The 20,380-nt window shown below is 39.7% G+C and overlaps 1 protein-coding gene across 3 annotated transcripts in view; it reads right to left on the bottom strand.

Moving 5' to 3' along the window:
- Positions 1–13,350, bottom strand: part of flrt1a (fibronectin leucine rich transmembrane protein 1a) — an 89,903-nt gene extending 76,553 nt beyond the window's left edge. For 2 of the 3 annotated variants that reach the window (XR_007040178.1, XM_047378436.1), the window contains exon 1: positions 12,895–13,350. The gene's annotated coding sequence lies outside the window, so the exon portion shown is untranslated. Of the gene's footprint in view, positions 1–12,890 lie in introns of all 3 variants that reach the window. The other variant, XM_047378437.1, reaches the window with a different exon arrangement.
- Between the last annotated feature and the right edge of the window lie 7,030 nt (positions 13,351–20,380).

Genomic DNA, 20,380 nt, shown 5'->3' with positions numbered 1-20,380 from the left:
CAGTCAAGAATACCATTAATATCCCCTTGAACAAGATGGAATCAGATGGGATGGAAAGAAAATAGACTCAGAATTCAAACCTTTCTTTTAGATATGTTATTAAATTGTAAGCAACTGAACACCTTCCACTGCTTCCACTGAGTCCCAAAGGGTGACGTTAAATCCAATATTTGATCCGCATGTTCTGGACTAATGTATGATGTATGATGATGGTGGCTTAGCATAAAGGAGAAACAAGAAAGATGACCTGGGTTTCATTGAATGGAAGTCCTTGTTGCAATGAAAAAAATGTATTATCCATGTCATTATTCAGTCACAAAAACTCAGCCATGAACATCTTTTTTTTTTGCAAACACAGAAACATAAAGGTTATAGTTGTGACTATCTGGCTTTTTAAAGTCATGTTCAAATAAAAAGAGCATAGTATTGGTTTCTGGAACATAGGAGTCTTAGAAGATGTTCCTAATCTGGTGTTAGACCACAATTTATGTTGAAACCAAATAACAACATCTTTCTTTTAATTGTGCTCCTCCGCAATCCTTCCACAGAACCCTTACTGAGATGCATTCCAGCTAACCCCTGGTGTATGAGTAACCGAGCTTGGAAATGGAGGCCTAAATTGAATGATGTGCCACCCCGCTCCAATGTCACCATCGATCTTTACAAACAGCTGCCTTGGCCGTTTCAAATAGAGAAAATTGTATCTGCCAACAATATAAGGAACACAGACAGTAAAGGCATTCAGTTTTTCCACATATAGAACTCAAAAATAGAGAATCAAATCTATTCCTCATTACAAAGGTGGATAAATTTGCATTTTTAGGTTATTAATATAATTGTATAAGATACCTAACAGAAGATAAATACCCTAATACTCATGATATTCATTTCAAATAATGAAATGCATCAGCTGGGCAAAGATATTTTTATTTTACATATTTATGGTAAAACTGAAAGTACTAACTCCCTGGTATAATGCCTCATTACTAAATCACAGTTGACATATTTTGCAATCAACATAACAAGAATCAGCAGCAATTACAGGACAACTGGTAATGTTTTCATCCCCCTTCAGATTTTATTTGCCTTGGAAGCATTTCGGTTTGAGGAGCATGTGCTGATCCTGTCATCCCCACCCTGCCAGATAAACAGTGCTCATAAAACTCGGGCTTCAGCCGCGCAGGGCGGCGGGAAGTTTACAATAAATGTCTGGATAAATCCACAAAAGCAAGTGTTGCCAACTCTCCCCCAATGAAATACGCTAATGGCTGCTCGAAAAGTCACACAAAAAAGCCGAGGCGACGCCCTAATTTACATGTGGATTAGGTTAATGGTGATTTATCAGCAGAATAAAAGAATTTACAACAAGATTACAGTGAAATGAATTTTGTGACTGGAGATGTGATATAACTGAGTTGTGCAGATGTATAGCGAGAGGCGCGTTCTGTCACTAAGACAGTATTTTTTTTACCTTTAAGGTATCTTATTAAGAAACTGATCTTTGAATTTTACATTTTAAGCACCACTTTAATGTTCTGATTAGAGTGCAAATGTTCAACTAATTAATTTACCGGCTTAGTGCAGGTCTGTACCACCACCACAGGTGAAAAACCTCCTTTACCTTTCCCTCCGTTCCTTCACTTCCAAATGCTTTCAATAAAAATTACATGGTCTGTGTTCCTACTTATGCTGCTGCAAGGGGAGTGTGACTCAAACATGGGTTTCATTTAGACAGCAGAAAAACAAACTGTACAAAAAGCATTCCAATATAAAAAACAACACTTTTAAAACTAGTATGTTTGGCAGGGGTGACATTCTTAAGACGGGAAAAAGCTGATTCAAAAGCTAGTCTTCCACAGGAAAGCATTTGAGCTTTTAGAAAATAAAATGGACAATGCATGCTCAAATGCAATAAATTAAAACAGATATTTTTTTAATTTTAGGATCTAATGTAAATAGCAGATACCAGGTAAATGTGCAAGTGTCGAGTCAAACAAAACACAATTTCATTGTTTCTGTGGTAAAATCCAATTCTAAATAATCTTCAGTTGCTCTAAAGCATGAAGGTCTACTGGGTTATGTTCTTGGGTTTATTTTATTTGTGCTATATTTGCTTCCTTTACACAATCTTTTAACATCATTGGATCATATTTTCTATTACAGCTATGCTTATAATATTTAGCTTCTGGCTACTTTAACACTAGTATTTCTGGCATTTTCAGTCACACAGAATTGTTTAAAATACAGTATAGTCTGGTTGTCTAATGATTTTCTTCAGCTAAATGAGAATAAAACAAAGGTTCTTATCTGTGTTATGGATAGCTTGGTCCCATAGATTTGATAGTAAATCATCATTTTATTTCCTCCCACTTATATGATTGTAATTCAGTTTTTACACGCCTCACTAAAACTTCTCCTCATCTTCATTTGCAGTTTGCCCAAAATGTACATAGGTTAGTGTGAAGAACCTCATAATTTTATCAAGGTGCTATAAAATATAATTTACATTCTTTACAATCTGTCATTTAAATATGTTTCTCTGTTTTGTGTTTCAGTTACATCTTGTGCATTTTATATACACTGCCTTATATTACCACTATGTTGCTGCAAATAATACAGCAGAAATTACTAATTTTTGCAATTAACAATACGAATCAATTTTGATTATAGAAACTTTATAGCAAAATCTGTCAATTCTGCATTCTTTTTAATTACTGATACTTTGTCCACCTTAAGTCTCTTCTAAAAGGTTTCCACCTGCTGCACAGCACACACACTGCAATCGTCAATTTTTCACCGTCAGTAGCAACAATGGATCCCGGGAAGGCTGTCATTCCTCTAATGACTGTGCTGTCGTGAATATAATGGCGATGCTGTTGCGTTTTATAGACAGGAAGTCCGCACAGTCCCCCATGTGAGCAGAAAGCACTGACACTCAGGGCTGCTAGCAGCCACTCGCCGAGCGACACTTTCATTCAATTCTGTAAGGCTGCTTTGCAGCAACACAGAGCAGGATGTGACGGGGAAAACAAAGCAACACTAAATGAGGATAAGGTCCGGAGCTGTGATGTTGCTGATATGAATCCAGCTGATCTCTCACTTGATCTTGCTTACTTAAATTCTCATCTGCCTGTTGCAATATCTTCCATGCATCATCTCCCTACCCTGATTTGAACAGTTGTCATGTCACTGTTGTGTGATGTGTTGGGGCTAATCTGTCAGAGATCAGGACAAAATGATCTGCCAATCATTCAACATCATCAATACATCAAATAACAGCCAGTAATGCTACCTCGCTTTCACGGTTGACTGAAACGACCACTTATGATTTAAGACAAGCTTATCACTGGCATCAACAACGCAGGCCTCTGATCTGCTACAGGTTGCCAAGTGAGGTACTCTTACAGCACTGGTCATTACTGAAAGTAAGCCTGAAGGCCAAATGCAATTATAAACGGCTCCCTACACATTACCCTGCTTATTGCATAAGCTGCAGACCAAAAACATTGTGTGCCTGCCAGTATACACTGTTTCTACAATTTTTCTTTAGCTGTATAAAAGTGATTAGCCAAGCACATCGATACTTGAACCTTTAAAAATATTTTGTAGCTAGAACTAATGGCTGAACACAAAAAAATCTGGAGTATTTCTTTAATCACAATTGATGTGTTTTTGCTGTTTCCACACAAGTTCTGTAGTTTTAGACAAAAATTGGGCCAATTCTTGAGCTACTGTTTTAAATTAGATAATCAACTACAAGAAGCCTTAACATTCATCAGAGAGCACCATTTTGAACCACGCAATGCCCTGATCAGACTTCAGTGAACCTTTAGTGAACCTTTTTATTTCACAGGATGAAATAAGAAATGTAAAGATGGTCAATTCTGCAGTATAATTTTTTATTGCTAAGCTGTGCTAATAAGTTTGTAGTTTTTTTTCGCTATGATTGTTATTGTTAGGTGTTTTCCTTATTAGTTTACTATTTTGTGCTTTTGTGTTCTCGATCCATCTAGAGTAAATTTCCTGTCATCTGTGTTAATTAGTCTCCCTCCTACAGTTGCTCTGCGTTCTGCGGCCCACAGCTGCTCTACATCTCATCTGATTAGCTCTTCTGGTTCATCAGTCATTTTTCCAACCTGCCTCTGTATTTAAACTCACTGGTTTTCGTTACTTACTGCTGGATTCTCCTGTTTGCCTGCCTGTTTACGTGCTCGGTGTTTCCTCTGCTGCATGCCTGTTCTTCCAGTGCAAGGCCTTTGTAAGTTTACTTTCTTATATAATATCAACAATACTGTAAGAGACAAGTATGTTGACTTAGAAAAATAATACAGGAACGTTTATTAGTGCTTTAAATACACCTAAATTTACAGTTTCTCACAAAAGTGACAACACCCCTCTCGTTTTTGTAAATATTTTATTATATTATTTCATAGGACAATATTGGAGATATGAAACACCACACAGCCATTAATGTCTAAAGCAAAGGCAACAAAAATGAGTACACCCCTAAATGAAAATGTTCAAATTGTGCCTAATTAGCCATTTTCCCTCCCCGGTGTCAGTTCACCTGTTACTGTTACAAGGTCTCAGCTATAAATGGGTAGCAGATGTGTTGTATTTGGTGTTATTGCTCTCACACTCTCTCATAATGGTCACTGGAAGTTCAACTGGAAGGAACCTCATGGCCAAAACACTTTCTGAGGTTCTGAAAAAAAAGACTGCCTAGGCTATAAAGAAGACACCTTGAAACTGAGCTGCAGCACGGTGGCCAAGACCATTCAGTGGTTGACCATGACAGGTTGCACTTAGAACAGGCCTTGCTATGTTCTACCAAAGAAGTTGAGTGCAGGTTCTCAGCATTATATCCAGAGGTTGTCTTTTGAGAGTAGATGTATGTAGAGTGCTGCCAGCATTGCTGCAGAGGTTAAAAGGTGGGGGGTGGAGCATCAAATTGGTCTTCAAGGCTGTCGTTCAAGAAAGAAGCCTCTTCTATAGATGATGGACAACGAAGTTTGCTGAAGACAAGAAAACCTTAGACACGGATTACTGGATCCATGACGGCACCAAGATAAACTTATTTAGTTCAGATGGTGTCAGGCATGTGTGTAGTGGCAACCAGATAAGAGGTACAAAGACAAATGTGTCTTACCTATAGTCATGTATAGTGGTGGGAGAAACTGAGGGTAAAGGTGCTGGACTAATCAAGCATGTCTCCAGGCCTAAACCACTGAACATCTGTGGGGCATCCTCAAACGTAAGGTAGAGGAGCGCAAGGTCTCCAACATCCACCAGCTCTATGATGTTGTCGTGGAGGAGTGGAAGAGGACTCCAGTGGCAACCTGGGGAGATATCGTGAGCTCCATGCCCAAGAGAGTAACGGCAACGCTGGAAAAAAATGGTGGCCACAAAAAATACTGACAATTTGGAAACAATTTGGATATTTTCACTCAGGGTTTGACTTACTTTTGTTGGCAGCAGTTTAGACATTAATGTCTGTGTGGGAGTTATTTTGAGGGGACAGCAAATTTGCTTGTTTTGTTATACAAGCTGTACATTGACTACTTTACATTGTATGAAAGTGTCACATCTTTAAGGTTGTCATATGAAAAGATATAGTAAAAAATTTACAAAAATGTGGAGGGTTTACTCACTTTTGTCAGATACTGTACTCCTACACCAAACCAAAAATTTAATTCAGTTTTAGTTATAATAAATAAACTGTTCTTTGTTAAGCTGTTTTCTTTAGTCAATTAATTATTTAAGGAGTGGTGTGTTTCAACAAAATTGCCACTCACAACATGGCGATAATGATGTACAATCCTGACTCTAATGCGGCATCTATTCTTCTATTGCTGTGTCGACTTGTTGCAGAAGGGGAGCTTATCGCTGGGAGTCACATCACACCTGAGTAGTGCATGTTCTAGTTGCGATTCAGAAAACTTTGGGATATGCTGTTTATTTTAGTGCTAGCTACTATTAGCAATACAAGCCAATGTCAAAATATTTCTCTCAATCTTATGCATTTAAACACAAAAGAAACATGTTCACAAATAGATATTTTACACCAGTTTGAGTCCATCCTCTTGTCTAAATATATTTGTGGCATGCAGAGCCTAAATTCCTCACACTTAAGCTATATTATGATGCAATGTATTGAATCACAATCTTTATTGTAATTTAGTGTACCGAATGTGCAATATTTTCATTTTGGATACGGAACTTGGGGTTGATTGGTGAACTTCTACATTCCCAGTTGAATTTCCGAATTCAGGGAGCGTTTTTGGGGGTTTTCTTCGACTAGGAACTCAGAAAATCTGACTTCTGAGTATGATTAATTTGTCATAAAGTCAATACAGAGAGGTTAAGAAGCTATATTTATTTTAAGTTTTCTTGCAAATGTGTTATTCGGTTATTTTAGGAAATCATCATGAGTACATTTTGTTCTTTGCTCTAATGCCTATCACTTGGACCGCATAGGCTAGGGAGATGAGTGAAAGACAACTTTCAGAACTCCCGTAGGACATTTTGAATACCTCATCATGCCATTTGGACTCACCAACACCCCTGCCATTTTTCAAGTCCTTGTAAATGATGTTCTCCGTTATTTTATTAACCTCTAAACGTTTTTCTACCTAGATGACATCCTGATCTACTCCAAGATCCTCATTGATGACAACAAACATGTCCGACAAGTCCTCCAACGTCTCCTAGAGAACCGATTATATGTCAAGGCTGAAAAATGTTAGTTCTACCAACCATCTGTAACTGGGTTACATCTTTGAGGGCAGACAGGTTCACATCGATCCAGAAAAAACAGACGCAGTGGTTAACTGGCTTACCCCCCACACACACAAACAATTACAGAGATTGTTAGGATTTGCAAATTTTCTCTGTTCTTTTCTCGCTTTAACTTCTCTATTCCCTACCGTCCAGGATCCAAAAACATCAAGCTAAATGCCCTCTCTTGTCAGTTCTGGTCCGATGAACATGACAAGACCCCATACTCAATTCTTCCCCCCAGCTGTCATCGATGATCTGTCCTGGGAAATCGAGGAGACCATCAGGCAGGCCCAGCAATCTAAAACCCGACTCCAGGACAGAGCCAGACAGCTGTATTCACTGGATCCACACAGCTAAATTCTCATGTCATCCTGGTACCAGTGGCATGATAGCTCTCCTCAATAGAGGATTCTGGTGGCCTAATTTACATAAAGACGTCAAAAAATATATTCTCACCTGTTCCATCTGCACAAGAAATATGGCGACTAATAAAGCTCCTTGAGGACTGCTCCAACCCCTCACCATACCCTCTCGACCCTGGTCTCATATCGCCATAGACTTTGTCAGAGGACTACCCGTCTCCAAACCATCACTGCTACTGGTCATTCTCCTTTTGAGGTCTCCCATAGTTACCAACCTCCTCTGGGTCCCACAGATGAAAAAGAAATATCTGTTACAACAGCACATCCGCCGCTGCAAGAAGATCTGGTCCAACACTTCCAACCCATTAAACCGCACCTTGAAATAAAACTAAGAATTTGCCGGCCGCAGAAGAACCCCTGCTCCATAATATACCCCCGGACAAAAGGTTTGGCTATCTTCACGTGACATGCCTTTAAAGTTCATATCTACGAAACTCTCCCCCAGGTTCAGCGGTCCCTATGAGATGGATCCTGCCATCAGTCCCACAGCTGTTCGCCTTCATCATCCAGACGACATGCGCATCCATCCCACGTTCCATGTTTCCCAGATAAAACCAGTCCATTCCAGCAGATTATGCACTCCATCCGAGCACCCTCCACCCGCCTGGGACAATGAGAGGCACCCTGTTTATTTGGTCCGACGGATCATGGACTCCTGTCAACGAGGTCGGGTTTGGCAGTATCTCGTCGACTGGGAGGGCTACGGTCCTGAGGACCGATCTTGTATGCCCCGTTCTTTTATTTTGGATCCCTCCTTGATCTCGGACTATGTGTACTCGCTTCCTTCAGGATCGTCTGGACCGCCAGATGGCAGTCATTGAGGGGGGGTATTGTCAGGAATCTGTGGTGATTGTGTTCTGTGTGGTTGGTTTGTGTTTTAAAACCTTGGGTTTCCACTGGAGGGTGCAGATATTATGTTTATGTCCCGATTACAGCCCTTCAGCTCTACCTTGACTGTGCTGATTACTCATTACCGTCACCTGCACTGGGCTGCTCCCTATTTAAACAGCTGCTCGTCACCAGCTCAGTGCGAGATCGTCTGTTGCCCCAGTCACCGCTTTCAAGCCTTGTTTCATGTTCCAAAGGAGTTTTCTGGTTTTCTGATCCTGCCTGTTTTTTGACCACAGATTTTTGCCAAGTCCTTCTGCTGTTTGGAAGAGTTCTGACCTCCCGTTGCTGAAACCTGCCTGTCTCTGACTCAGTCTTCTGATTACTGGACTTTCATTGCCTGAGACCCTCCCGTGCATTACCCCGGATTGTTTCACAACTCAGCATCTGGTTGGTGGATTTTGTCCCTGTCGTCTGTTTATCCCCTTAGCCCCAAGACCTCCCGTTGTCCATTCCCCCCACCCTCCCCAGCTGGATTCCGGCCCCCTGTGGACCCTCCATTCCTGGCCTACCAGTTTGACCACACCCTGTGGAGCCCTTTCTACCCTATTATTTTTGTAATAAAACTTTTGGTGAACCGCCCTCTTGTTTGGGTGCGTTTTGGGTTCTGGCTGATTTTGCTTTAACGTTACAGTTTATTAATCCAAGTTCTGGTTAACTCTATTCAACTCACTCTTTGGTAGCCTTAACATTAGACATTAGGTATTTTAACCCATGTTTAGGCTAAAAATAACCCAATGTAAAGATTCAAACCATAAGTTCAACCCTGTTGTGGTAAATCAGCCCAGGGTTAGATGGGTCCATATGAACCAGGGACTGAGTCAGCAAAATAACCTAAATTGGGTTAGGGTTTTTTTTACCCACCAGTTTTTAAGAGTGTAGAAAGTAAAATATATAACTTATATTTGAACAACAACCAAAAATTTGTTCTCTTCCAGTGAATTGGTGTCCTCAGTGTTGTAAACAGCGTTCGCTTATAACTGCTGACCACTTTAAATGAACAAACATCAAACACAACACTTCACACAAAGACTCTGCCCACAACACACTGGGCCTGCTCTGTCTGGAAATAAACCTTACCATTCAATAACCATGTTAATAGTTAAACATCTAATAGCACTGGAAGAGGCTGCATTGTGCCGAGGCTGCTCATGCATTTGCAAATCCCAGTAGCTCGCACCTATTGATGTACGATGGAGAAATGCAAATCAGTTCAGCAACCTTCAGCAGCACAGCTAGAGATCCTATAGGATTTTTCTGTATTTTTTTTAAAGGTGAATGGAAGTCATATGACTGTGCAATGTAATCAGCGAGGCCATTCAACACTGCTGCCATGACTGCTGCCAGACGCAGGCCTCGCTGCCAGCGAGCCAGAGGGCAGCCGATCCAAGAATACCTCTTCCCACATTCACAAGATGAATTCCTTTTGAGATGCCATCTGTTTGTCTATCAAGTGCTACGAGCACAGGTTAGATCAAGCTATTACATCAGGCGTGTCTCTAGCCTCTCCTCATTCATGTGAGCCCTGGTTTTGTTTTCCTCTCCTTTTAAGTCCAGGGACTTTTTAAGAGAGCTGAAATATGAAGCAGGTGGTGTTGATCATCTTCATCTTCATCATTCCTCTATCAGGATCCTCTATTAGGATCAAATATTCCAAGTCATATTTTGGATTTGTCAGAGGTGTTTACAAAGATGCAGTTCAAGCTGTCCCAGTGGGTGTTGGTCATTTTACCCCATTGCCATTTCATACCTTTGGAGTTTTGGTTGTTTTATCTATTTGTCCCTATTTCATGGATGCTTTATAACCACTTTGAAAACCGAGAATTCTGCATAATTGTCTGTATTTGACTCATTGTCTAAGGTAAGGAAATGTGCTTTTATGACTTCAATATATATTATCTATCAGCAGAAGGTCCATCTAGAGATATTTTTGATTGATCAGGGCTTCTAATCTATCATACTTTATAAGAATCAACTGGCAAAAACATGAATTAAAATCCAAATAAATGGAAACAAGGTGAAATACAAAGTTTTGAAAAAGTAATATATAACAATAAATTATGCATGTTCTATGAGTATTAATCTCAATAATCCATAAAAATACAATGCTACAAAAAAATATATATTGCTAAACAATGGTTTGAGTTAATAACAGGCTGAAATGAGATTTTCTCATGGTGGATCCATACTCCATTGGCTACACCGCTTGCCCATGTAGGGAGGGCGGGTGCCTATCTCCAGCAGTCACTGGGCGAGAGGCGGGGTACACTCTGGATAGGTCACCACTCTATCACAGAGACACACAGGACAAACAACCATGCCTGCACACAGTCAGACTGAAGTGCTATTTGGAGAGACCAGTTCACCTAAGTCATGGTTTTGGAATGTTGGAGCAAGCTGGAGTACCTGGAGAGATAATACAGATGCATGGGGGAGAACATGCAAATTCCATAAAGAAAGACCCGATGCTGGGATTTGAACCCAGGACCTTCTTGCCACAAGGCAACTGCGCCACCATGCACAAAACATTCAAAAGGTAGCTAATTGATTTCATGTCAACAGAAAAAGCAACAGCTATTCCTACTGCTGCCAAATAATATGATTTATTTATTATTACATGTATATTAATGCTATTTAAATGAATCTAGTTCAACAGCTCTATTAATTAGCTGATATTACCTGGTTAATTACACAGGCTATCTGCACAGGGAGTCAGCTTGCAGTCAGACATGCTGCCCGTAGCTCGTTAAACAGCTATGCCTGAGAGAGAGTGATAAATCATGACCATCCGTGTGTTTCGTGACTGGAAATATGTTCAACCAGCAAAATGTGTTTCTTGTAAGCAGGGAAAAATGCATTCTTTCAGCCAGCTCAACAGTAGTGCACAGCAACTATTATTCATAGGGCATATGTAGAGAATAACCTGATCATGGAAGGACTTTAAAGCTGTAGAATGGATGTGATGAAAATGTCTTAGCACACGTGCTTGCTGCTAAAGAATATTTAACCAGAAAGGGTGTTAGTTTTCAATCCAGTAAATAATAGTCCCTAAAAATTATTTTACTAAACTTGATAACTGAGTAAACACCATTAAGCCCATTAATCTCCAGAAAGATTTGGCTCTTTTCCAAAATATTTCCTTAAATATTTTACCATTTCCTTTAATAATATTTCTTTGAATATTATTTTAATAAGTAATGGCAGCTAATGAGACATCGTTTAGAATGAGTTATCCAGAAGGTTGGTTTTATTCAGCAGATCATTCTTTAAAACATTATTTTATTAAAATAATATTTTATCTGATCTTGCATTGTGAAGGGTTGTCTAAACGTTTGCTGATTATTGCCTAAGTTGGTTCCAAGACTAACTTCACTTCACTTCCAGATTCTTCAAGATAATCCTTGGTTCTCAAACATAAACATTGCATGGTAATGTTGCATCACTCCTTCAGTCATGGTTTTCAATCATCTTTAATCAACTTGTTTATATTGTACAGAGCCCATTAGTCTTCGTTATTCTTTAATTCTGCTTGGTAGTTAGTTGGATTGTTTTAGCATAGTAAAGAGTTTGTTGATTGAAAGACGTTTGAACTTGAGTTGACTTATTTTTGTTAATAAATTCTTGTATTTTAAGAAATTGTGTGAATTCATTCTGTGTGTGTGCAGAGTTTTGCTGTTCAATAATGTCAGAGCTTGGCTCACCCTTTTGATTTTGTCCTGATACCACCGCCTTATTGGGCTGGTATTCACAGGACAACCCTAAACAGACCGAAATATTATTTAATAAAATATTAAATTATTAATATTAAATATTAAATAATATTTTAAGCTTCATAGTCACAACAAGTCTGTCCTGGCAGTTAAATCCCGTCTATCCATTTACAGCAGCTGGTTTTCCTCTGAAGCAAAACCTTTCTTGGTCTTCTGTTTGGAAATATAGATAGCTACATAATGGTTGAAGTTAGCAATAGGCTGCAATGTACAACCTTGAATAAAAAAAAAATCTCATGGTTTAGATTTGCTTCATGCTGTGTTGGTTTAAGCTGTTTTACAACCTTAATGACAATTTAATGGGAAAAATGGCGGGGGGGGGGGGGGGGGGGGGGGGGGGGGGGGCTATTGCAGGCATTATAAGCGCAGTAATTCTGTCCACAAGACTTTATCAGTAAATGGAAATCTGGCAGGGTGGGGCTTCTGAAACTTACCTGATCAAGTTCTTGATTAATCAACACCAGGAAGAACAGGGAGATAAAAGGCTGCTCTGTCCTAATTGAGTACATAATACAGCTTTTAAAGTACTGTTTTGCAGCAGTAGCACAAACTACACAACTAGTAATAGTTATCTGATTAAACAATTGAATAATTACAGAATTATAGACTGCATGTGAACATTTGAAATATAGAAATTGAAAAGCAGCTTCACGATGTTGATGCTTTTGCATGAAGCCAATCGGTGCCTAATCCCTGAAGCTTTTATTCTGTCTCTGCTTTTGTAAGATTTTTTTTTTTTTTTTTTACCCATGGTGGGCCTGCGAACCGAACCCCAATCCTCACATCAGACTGCCAGCTATTCACTGACAGCCGCATCCTCAATCATTTGCCCTGGCATTTGGGAAGAGTCGAATGTTTTGTCTCACAGACAGACCTAATTGTTTCTTGAACCGTGCCATGAATATTGGTAGGGAAAAAAGGAGATACTTGTTGGGCTACAGCGCGGTGAAGCACTTCTGAGGTGATTTTTCTGCACCTATCGGTTGATGAAAAGCATATTGGCAGTCCGGGCACATCAATCAACGCTCACCTACCGGATGGTGTTTGGGGCTGCCGCTCTTTCTCTTTCTCTCTCCCTCTTTCAGTCTTTCTCTCGGTTGGTTCAGGCAAAGTCCCCCGGATTTTGCCACCTTTTCCCCGCACGGTGTCCTCCAGAATCAGGTGCGATCACAATCTCGCCCCGTTGTATTCCCATATGTGGACGCCACCGCAATTATGAACGCTCCAGTAGATGAGTGACTGGATACAGCCCGTGTGATCATGTGCTGCCAGCCCCTCTCTCTCCCCTTCCCTCTCTCTCCCTCTGTCGACTCAGTGTAACTGCTCCCTCCGCCCGATTATCTCCCCGCTGCGGCACTGGCTGCACGGTAATACGGAGGAATGAAACGAGTCGGACTCGCCCGCCGAACTTGTGTGGGGTTTATGATGGGAATTAGTCACCGGACCCGACTGGTCCGTGCTCGCTCATCCGTGCAGGCCTGGAAAATGCGCTGTCTCTCATGTGCTATTTGCACCGAATAAATTGGCTCCAAGACGCGGAGACGTGTTTTATTCTCTGAAAGAGAGAGAGAGAAAACAAAGGAAAAACCTCTCCAATGTTCCAGCTGAGAGTGGTGAAGGATGGTGGTGAAGGAGAAAAGGAGAAAAGAAAAAGGAGTATCTATCTATCTATCTATCTATCTATCTATCTATCTATCTATCTATCTATCTATCTATCTATCTGTCTATCTATCTATCTATCTATCTGTCTATCTATCTATCTATCTATCTATCTATCTATAGGCCTCTTTAGTAAATAAATCTCAGTACAAATGAAGCTGTGCTGTGAATATGGGGTAAGGTTTCTGTCAATGAAAACCGTGTTCATAAAAAGTAATTTTGTAAAAGACAGCCATCTGTTAACAGCTGTCTTTTAACAGATCAAAGTTATGGTAACTTTTGAGATGTAGACTATAACTTTCAGTAGGAGCAGTCAAACACTGTGAGATTTGGGAGTAACCAGCAGAAACTTAGGTGTGGTTCTCTCATATTCTTTATGCCATGGATCTGTGCTGCTTGCAGAGTTTGTAGACAATTTTACGGCCCTGTTTCCTTTCCTTTTTCATCATAAAATATGCTTAGGAGTTCTGTGGAAAAGCACATGTTACAGCAAAAGTCAAGGCCTTTCAAGGCAGAACATCAGTGTATCAAATCAATGATCCAGGAAGACTAAAAAATGCAGCACCCGTATGATCATTGGTCAAAAGTATTCTGTGTTTCTTTGGGAAGTAATCCTGTTTTACACCTGAAAGTGGCAAGAACATCATAACAGAGGGCAAAGAGACCTCCAACTTAACTGTATTTAACTCTCAGCTCATCTGATCTCTTGCCAAAGTATCCCCCTCCTTTTCATTATATTGTTTCACTTTAGAACTACAAGCTTAAATTTATTTTGTTTGGATTTCTTATGATTGATCAACACTAAGCAGTGTGTAGGTGTGAAGTGTATTGAGCAGCATACATGGTTTTCAATGTATTTCAAATTAAAAACTCAGTAGTGTCACTTGAATTTGTGTTCAGCCCCCTGACTCAATGTATTGTAGAACCTTTTCCACTGCTACTACAGCTTAAAATCTTTGGGGGTATGTCTCTACCAGCTTTGCATTTCTAGAGATGGAAAACTTTGATCATTCTCCTTTGCAAAATAGCAAATGTTCAGTCCAACTGAACAGAGATTTTTCAAGACTTGAACCTAGATTTAGGTTTGGACATTAATTAAGCCTTAAAAACCCTTTGATCTGAACCATTACGGTGTAGCTCAGGTTGTTTGTATTGCACTATATTTAGCTCCACCCATTTCCCTATCAACTCCGACCAGCTTCCATGTCCCTGCTGAAGAAAAGCATCTCACAGCATGGTACTGCCACCATCATGTTGCACAGCGGGGCCAGTGTGTTTAAGGTATAGTTTGCAGGGACATTTTGATGTCATCTGACCAGTGTACCATCTCCCACGTTTGCATGAGTTTTGTGATGGCTTCTTTACTACCACTCATCTATAAAGGTTAAAGAGGGTATAAATCCTATTGCAAGGCACTGTGTGGATTCCTACCATGAATTCAGAAATCAAATACCTTTGATTTTCTCAGAACAGCGACAGCTCAGTGTTGCTGTCAAGATATCTATGAGTCGATGCAGATTATGAGCTTGTGAGTCATTTTGAGCTCAAACTGTGTGTTTCCACTGCCTGTTATTTTTTTCACTTATAAATGAAAACCTTAAAGCAACAAGTCTTTTTATAAACTCTTGCCTTCATTAATGTTGCTGCCTGGGCGCCTAAGAGCACGGTTACCAGCAGTTGTGTTGTACTGGCTAATGTCAACAACCTTGTTTGAGTTCATGAGTCAGTGTCAGCAGCTAATGTTGGTTTACAGTCGCTTGCACATTTTCAGACGTGTTAATTAAATCTGCCTGTCTGGTGATATAATATAGGCTCGCCCTGTAATGCTGTGTGGTCAGACTGATAGTGTCGCTGTCCTTGAGGATTGCGTCTGTCTGGCTCTTTTCTTGGCCAACTGCTTGCATTGAGTCTTAGTATAGTTTCTAAAATGTTGCTGGCCTCTGAAATGACCGCCTTGTATGTAAAGTTCCATTTTTGCTTTACTTTAAAGAGACCGACTTGCACCTTCTAGTACAGCCGTTTAGAATATTTGATGGTGTTAACAGTGTACATTCTTACCATTAACATGTGTATAAATGTATGATAATTGAGATCATGATGTTAAACATCACCTTTTCCCCTCTCACAGTGGCCAGCTCACATCCAGGACTCAGTGAGGGAACGACTAACATCTGACCCTTCTGCGATATTTAGTTCATCTTTCCTTTTTCACCCCCCTCATGCGCTGCTTTCCGTCTCTGCCGCATTCACTCTCCATGGCGTCTCAGCGGGAGTGGGAGTGTAATTACGCAGTCAGACGGTGTTTACAGACGCAAAAGCGCCTTAATTTATTCCAACAGTTAGCAGTAATTTCCTAGTTTAATTTATAGCTCCTCCACCCAGTGGGAAAGTGAGAGAAGCAGATAGTGAAAAAGGGAGTGGGGGAGATAGGAGGAGGAGAAGAAGCATATGGACCTTATACTACTTAACACAGCAACCACAACTTCTACAAGGCACGTTCACATGTAAAAAGCTTAGTCATTGGTTTAACTGCACTTTTAAGTTGTTTTTTTCCCTGATCAGTGGTTATATTTCGATTGCTTTTACAGTGGAATGAATGCAAACCAGGAATGTTCATTGACAGAACCTTACAGAGGTTTCACACTGCCATGCAGTCACATAAGAGCCACAAATTTCAAAGCATTTTATTTTACTTTTATATGATAGACCAACATAAAACAGTGCATAATTGTAAAGTGGGATGTAATGATACATGTTTTTCAAAATATTTTCCATATAGTGGGGTGTGTATTTGTATTCATCTGCTCTAACTCTGGTACCCCTAAATACAATTCAGTGCAAATTACCTTCAGACGTCACCTAAATAATGAACAGAGCCTACCTGTGTGTAATTTAATCTCAGTATAAATCCAGCTGTTCTGCGAAGGCCTGAGAGGTTTGGTAGATAATATTGGTGAACGAACAGCATCATGAAGACAATGGCAGGTCATGGAGAAAGTTATAGAGAAGTTAAAAGCAGACTTAGGTTATGAAGCAATATCCCAGAGTTACTACTGTTATGATCCACATGTGTTTGGGTTTTGATTGTCATATATGTATGTGTTTTTATGACATCCATGTTGTTTATATTGTTCTGAAGGTCTTGCCATAATCAGCAGTTATTTTTGCCATTAGGGTTTTGCCATATTCCTTTGTGTTTAGTTTCTTATTTTTTTCTTATGTTCTGTTCTTTGCACTCCTTGTATCTGTCCTGTTCTTCACGGGATTCCACTTGGAGTTCTATCTTGTTCATCATTAAAGTACTCCATTTCACCTCAGTCTGTCTCTGCACTTGGGTGCTTCACAAATGAACAAACATGACAGTAATATCTTACAGTGCTCTGTTCAATCTATCATCCGGAAATGAAAAGAGCATAGCACAACAACCTGCACAAGAAACCTTCCAATACATAGATGTGCATCCAAACTGGCAGACCTGGCCAGGAGAGCAAGTATCACATAAGCAGAAAGAAGTCTATTGTATCTCTAGAGGAGCTGCAGAGATGCACAGCTCATGTGGAGCATTTGGTTCACAGGGCAACTATTTGCTTGGCATTCCACAAAAAGGGGAAAAGTTCAAAATGGGAGAGAGATAAGAGGAAAGACACACACAGACAGGTTCACACTCACACACACATACAGATAGACCAAAAAGTAGAACGTCATAAAAACCCAAGTTCCTATTTCATTGGTGTGACCTGTCTGTATTAATGCCAAATGCGAATATTCTAAGGTCAGCTATGTAAGAGACACAACAAATATCAACACTGCACATTATCCCAAACACACTTTCCCATGGTGAAAACATAGGGATGGCAGCATGTTGCTGTGGGGTGCTTTTGTTTAGCAGGGACAGAGAGTTAATGGGAAGACACATGGAGTTAAATACAAGGCAATCCTGGAACATGCCAGATTCTGTTAAAGACTTAATACTGGCATACTTCACCTTCCAGTGGGACAGCAACACTATATTGAAGGGACCAGTCAAAGTCCACAGCCCAATCCAATAAGAACACATCGCAAGACATCCAAATTCATTTTCTGCATCCAGTTTTACTGAGCTTAAGCTATTTTGAAAGAAAAAAAAAAAAAAACATGTGCAAACGTTTCCATCCCCGGGATTGCAAAGATGCAGGGACATACTGTTGTAGCTCAAGATAAGTAAGGATAAGTATTGTCCTGGAAGACTGAATAAAAATACACTTGTGAGATTTTAATTTGTAAAACGTTTTGAAAACAATGTATATTTAGTCAATTTCACTATTAAGCACTGCTTTATGTTGGTCTGTCTCATTAAACCCCAAGGATTTACATTGTAGTTTCTGCTTGTAATGTGACAAAATGTGGAAAAAGTTCAAGGAATATGAATTTAAATTTGCAAAGCACTGGATTTGCTACTTGTGACCAAAAAATCTTCTGTCATGCTTTGCTTTTACAACCTGCGCAAGCAGACAACAGACTGACAATTGCGTCACGTCAGGCAGCAACTGTGTAAAGAAGAGGACTGAAGGCTGGATTAGTTTGTCCTGACTGGGATAAAATTATCACTGTGACCATGCAACATCTCACTCTTAGTAAAGGGTCACATTTTCCTACTTTTAAGTAGAGTTTCAGTTTATTTTGGATGTGATTTACTGTGAACATGGGGTCCTACCATGCTCAGAGAGCATATACTCCCACATTTTCTGTGCCTTCTTCAACATGAGCTGTGAGCACAAGGTATTGATTATATTCATGCGCCTCCCAACTGCTACAGTGGCTTTTATTGACTTCTTGGGGACCATGTAAGGCTAGGTACAAAACCTTAATGACCACGCTGAAAGACTTATGTCAAGATACCCAGGAAAAACAGCCTGCTGAACTGAAATGGCTGCTGCGGAAACACGACTTTCCGCCTTCAGCTTAAAAGCAAAGTATTGATGGAGCACTTTAGTGCAATTTGAACAAGCAGAAAAACAAGAACAATTGGCCAAGGAGTGGAAAGCATGATACCAATCTTTGTCAAACCTGAGAGCAGTCTCAGAAATCTAAAAACGTGTTTAAAAACAACTATTTAAAGCTGGAAAAATCTCCAGTTTTGCTATGATATGGCTGCACATTGCTAAATAGTATTAATGACAACCTGCTTTCTTCATATTCTACATTTTCTCCATCATCATAAAAACAAAAACACTCCACAATACAACCCCAGGGCTCCACCGAATTGGACAATTCCAATTTACATCTATTCATTGCGTTTAGCTTTTCGCTTCAGAAGGTAAATTGCATTTAATGTAATGCTAGAATGAGCTCAAGTTCCTGGACATTCAGTAGTACAGCTATGCAGTAATAAGACAACTAGCAGGAGTACAAAAGTCAAAGCCACTGGGGCCTATGAACACTTTTAATGGAGAAACACTAATTAGAGAAACCAGGAGTTCTAGCTGAAGGAGGAAAAATAAAATATATTACACGACTGGCTAGGGTGGTGAAGAATTACATAAAGAAAGCAGGAAGATTTAGAAACTGTCACACCCTGATTCTCTGTTGACAAGAATGATGTGACTAACTTTATCTGTGAGATGATGACAGCCACCAAGTTCTGCATCAGATAATCAATGTTTTTCTTGTTCATAAGCTGACAAGTAAAATACCCATGACAGGACACGCAAAGACTTACTCCATGTAGACAGTTAGACGATAATAATAATTTCTTGGATACACTTGAAGCAATCCTTTTTCAGGGTAAAATGCTTTCTGAAGATATGGCTTCACTGATTTAAAAAAAAACAAGAATAACAAGTGAACTTTTCTTCAATCCACAAGGTTAACATTTTACATACAGACACAAATATATTCAGGCTTTAGTCCATACACTTTGATTATGGCTCAGGTTGGGACTTTAGGGGGGGGCTTTCAAGAAGCTCAGCAGTGGCCTGCTTCATCCTTTCCAGAACTTGCTCTGATGTGTTATTGAGACCATTGACCTGATGGAACACTTAACTACATCCAGGTTTCCAGGATCTGAGCCAAATTCACAAGATGAAAGGAACTGGTTTAAGATGTTTAGGTCCAAAGAAGGACCAATGTCTCCACCATAACAGCCATGGTGTGAGAGGGTGCTGAAGAAAGACCCTGCTCCCACATTGCTACTTTCAGAAGTTACACAGCTGCCCACATGGAAAGCTAAATTAATTAATTATAGAGAAAAGAGGAGACAAAGACTGAGTCATTTGGACACAATGACACAAAGAATGTTTGTAGGAGTAAAGTTGAGGTTCTCAAGCTTATGAACATGGAAGCAACTGTCTATCATGGTGGCATTAGCATGAAAGGTGTTAGAGAAGTTCAGACTGAAGAATGAAGCATTTCCCAGTTACACTTTTTCACAACATAAACTATGTAAATAAATGTATACATATTATGTATACATATTAAAACAGCGCAAAGTACTTCCTCTGACAATATATACTGTTTACTGTATATTTCCTTGACCTCCAAACGGCAGGTTCAGCAGATAGAATAGAAGTAGAAGAAGAAGCTTTTGTACAAACCAGAAGTCTCACTTTAATGTAAACTGTATGTATCTGTTTGTTTCTGGTAAATATTTTGGTTAAAACATGTTTGTTCTTTCTTGGGTGAAGTACTGTAACTATAGGTGGGTAGAGTAGAAACCATACTCAAATAAGATTAGTGTTACTGGAAAATAATATTACTCAAGTAAAAGTAAAATGTATGTTGTAGTAAAACTACCACTAGTAGTACATTTCTTTCAAAAAGTTACTCAAATTATGTAACTGAGTAAATGTGACTAGTTACTACCCATCTATGGATAGCTTCATG

This window comes from Girardinichthys multiradiatus, chromosome 11 (genome assembly GCF_021462225.1).
Source record: "Girardinichthys multiradiatus isolate DD_20200921_A chromosome 11, DD_fGirMul_XY1, whole genome shotgun sequence".
NCBI lineage: Eukaryota > Metazoa > Chordata > Actinopteri > Cyprinodontiformes > Goodeidae > Girardinichthys > Girardinichthys multiradiatus.
Note: the sequence above shows the minus strand (reverse complement) of the source record. Positions and strands in the feature narration are given on the sequence as shown.